At 31.5% G+C, this 3,504-nt stretch overlaps 1 long non-coding RNA gene across 1 annotated transcript; it reads left to right on the top strand.

The window, feature by feature from the left end:
• Window positions 1-2,219: 2,219 nt before the first annotated feature.
• LOC104105564 (uncharacterized) lies at window positions 2,220-3,105 on the top strand. Its single transcript, XR_011409357.1, has 3 exons — window positions 2,220-2,341; window positions 2,444-2,746; window positions 2,929-3,105. It is a non-coding gene; the product is annotated as an uncharacterized lncRNA (long non-coding RNA).
• Window positions 3,106-3,504: the final 399 nt, after the last annotated feature.

Here is a 3,504-nt window from a genome sequence, read left to right as displayed (position 1 = left end):
AATTTAAAATATTTGGTAAGCAAATAAATAGAAATTTTAGTCAACTCATAACTTTTTTGTAGAATATACTCTTTTTAGTTACCTAATGAATGTGAGGTAAAACCTTTTCGGTAAAAGTCAACAGAAAAAAATGAGAGAGTTGTTAATGAAGTTTTCAAAAGATCACAATAGCTATAAAAAAGAAAAGGTCAAAATATCTTTTACTATACTTTATATAATATGGAGGCAAAATTTATCTTTTTAACTAGAGGAAAAAGCACTTCAAGTTTCCCAATAACGAATAAAAATTAAAACTCTGTACCTCAGTCTCTCCGTTAGCTTCCTTTCAAATCTCCATATCAGTTCTTTTATTAATGTGATTTTCTGGCTAGAAATTCGAACCTTAAGAATTTGCTACAACTTGCCCTTTCTTTTGAAGGTGTTACATGTATAGTTTCAATAATAGAATTGTATCAGGCAACTAAGTAGTCTTTTGTAGCAAAGTTTTTTCATGATTTTTTTACCGTCTCAAATAGTTCTTCATAGAGATTTCACATGTATAATTTGTTGAAAGTAAGAATTAAGAAATAATTATAATAAAAGCTATAATAAAAGCTAAAATATATAGAACATATTTTTCATGTTTGGCCAAGATTCTAAGATCAAAAAAGTACTTTTTGAAAATTTTAAGGCGTTGCCCAAAATGAAAAAAGCACTTTTGAGCAGCAGCAGAAGTTGTTTTTCTGTTTTTGGAGAGAAGCTACAAATTATATCTTCTTCCAAAAAGTAGAAGCAGAAAATTAATTATTCAGACAAAAATAACCTTGCAACAAAATTTATATTTTCCAAATTATCCCTCATTAATTTAATTTTTCTTTTCCTTTTCCTTTTCCTTTTCCTTTTCCTTTTACTTTTTATTTCTACTATACATTTATTCTCTTTTTTATTTTGATTATATTTTTATTCTCTTTCTCCTATTCCTAAGAGTAGATTTTAAATTTATATTGAATGATATATTTTGACATATTTAAATTATCATATAAATCATAAGTAATACCAAACACTCAATATTATTGCTTTGGAATAACTATATTTTATATTAATTAGAATTTTTAATTTATATTTTTACTTTACGTTTTATATTTTAATTGAATTCTTTTTTAATAAATGTTTGAATTTATTTTTCTTTTCTAAATAATACTAATCGCAAATTGAACCTTTATTGTCCCTTTTGGTAATTTGATACTTAAAAGTGCTTTTTTAAAAGATTAGTCAAACACAATGAGCTTGCAAAAAGCACTACTCAAACGAATCGGCCAAACACAATCTGTTTATTTTCCAAAAATATTTTTTTAAAAAGCACTTTTGAATAAAAACGTTTTTCAAAATAAGCAAATTTTTGACAGCTTGGCCAAACGGGCTCTTAACGTGCCTTAAAAGTTACAGAAAATCTTTAACCAAAGGAGTCTATTTCATTTAAAGGTGAAGAGAGTATTGTTTACTATAAAAAAGTAGTGCATTAGTATATATTACTCTCGTAGTCCCAAATATTAGTTAGCTAAATTTATTTCAAAATATTTAATGATGTCATTTATTACCTACTTTTTGTTTTCAAATCCGCTCTTACTTTCTAATTAGTGAAGCGTTAATTAAGTGAGACGTTTAAAAATAGACCAAAGATAATTTAGGCAAACACTCTAGTGATTAAGGATATTAAATATATTTCTTAGGAGCCTATAAAAATCTTAAAAGACAGATAATACAGAGAGGTAACAATTCATAAGGTTTAGAGGATTAACTGAAATTTACTCAAAAATGAAAACATCAATGTTCCCTATAGAATGCCAAACATAGAGGCAAGTAATGGTGTCAGCTTGTCACTCTTTTAGTTTGTAGAGTTGCTTGAAAGTTGAGTTCGTCATATAAACTTGGTCTGTCTAGAGCCGTTGGCTTGGCAGTAGGCATAAGAAAATGATACCTTTTCTTAATTTTGTTTGCAGTTTCTCTTTAAACCATACTTCACTTAAGTTTTAAAAAAAGCTAGAAATTTTGGTTAGGTAGAATCTGAACTGTGTTTGATAATGGGTCAAAAATTTTTGTTTACTGAAGAATGAAATTGCCGAAAGTAATCGTGCATCAACTTTCCGATATCTGGTATAAGCAAGAGAAATTTCTTTTTGCAGGTATTGTAGTAGTTGATAGGAATTGTTTGGTTTGACATTATGTGATTGATAGGAATCATTTAATTTGACTTAGCGTGAGAGTTGCCGTTATAACATTCTTGGTTAATATGCTACAGATATTCCAAGCAGTACTGCGTTGCATCAAATTTTGGGCCAAAAGACGAGGAGTTTATGGAAATGTAAGATTCATGACTCGGTGCCCTGCTTCTCTGCTTTTATACTTATGCTAACATTATCTTTTCCCGGCCACAAATCAAATCCAATCATCCGATAACCTTCAGTTGCTTGGATTCTTTGGAGGAGTTCACTTGGCTGTGCTTTCAGCGTTTATCTGCCAAAGGCATCCATCCGCCAGCTTAAGCGCACTCATTTTACTTTTCTTCAAGACATTTGGCTTATGGCCTTGGCCAACTCCTGTAATTTTGCAAGAGACTATAGCTCGGCCATTCATCCCCACTGATAAGGTGTCGTGGATGCCAATCCAGTTACCGTGTAGCCCATACGAATTTTGTCATTCCAACATTACCAGAAGTACATTCTATAAAATCAGGACCGAATTCCTAAGAGGTCATATGCTGACTAAGGTATGTGATAATTTCTAATATCATGTTGTTCTGGTTATTTCTTTAGTTCTTTTCTCCTCTTAATTCTTATATTCAAGATAATCCTTAGTCCTTTTGACTTTTGAGGGAGTTCGGGGACTCCAAAGGTTGTGAGCAACTTTTTTTTTTGGCCCTTCACCACTCGCTATATATAATTACTGCAGGATATGCTGAGGCCAGATTTTGATTGGAATATCCTTTTTGAGCCATTTCCTTATGCAAGAAGATATGGACTCTTCGTCAAAATTTTCCTCTCAGCTTGTGACAAAGATGAGTTAGGAGACTGGGTGGGTTGGATCAAGTCACGCTTTCGCTCTTTACTTGTCAAGGTATGTCTCTGCGGCTGACTTGCTTTCTCTGTTATAGTAATGATATTATCACTATTTTAGCTTAATAGATTTGGGTTTTACTATTATACTTGAAAAGCATGCCCATTTTTCCGTAACTATGAATGAGCCGAGCATCATATTTTTGAGTTATTACTTGTGCTGCTTTTGTTATATTGTTACGAGTTATTCTTGGCTATTTGTGTTGGACTCTGACCGTTGGCCAAGCTCGTCACTGCTTTCAACCTAAGGTTAGGTTTGTTACTTACTAAGTACATTGAGAAAATAGTAACTTTAAAGTGTTCTTGAGAATTTCATTTGATTTGGTGCTAAATTTAGAGTTCTAGGTGTTATTTTGGCGATTTGATCGCGCGAGCAGGTCCGTATGATATTTTTAGACTTGTGTGCATGTTT

This window comes from Nicotiana tomentosiformis, chromosome 7, assembly GCF_000390325.3.
Source record: "Nicotiana tomentosiformis chromosome 7, ASM39032v3, whole genome shotgun sequence".
NCBI lineage: Eukaryota > Viridiplantae > Streptophyta > Magnoliopsida > Solanales > Solanaceae > Nicotiana > Nicotiana tomentosiformis.
Note: the sequence above shows the minus strand (reverse complement) of the source record. Positions and strands in the feature narration are given on the sequence as shown.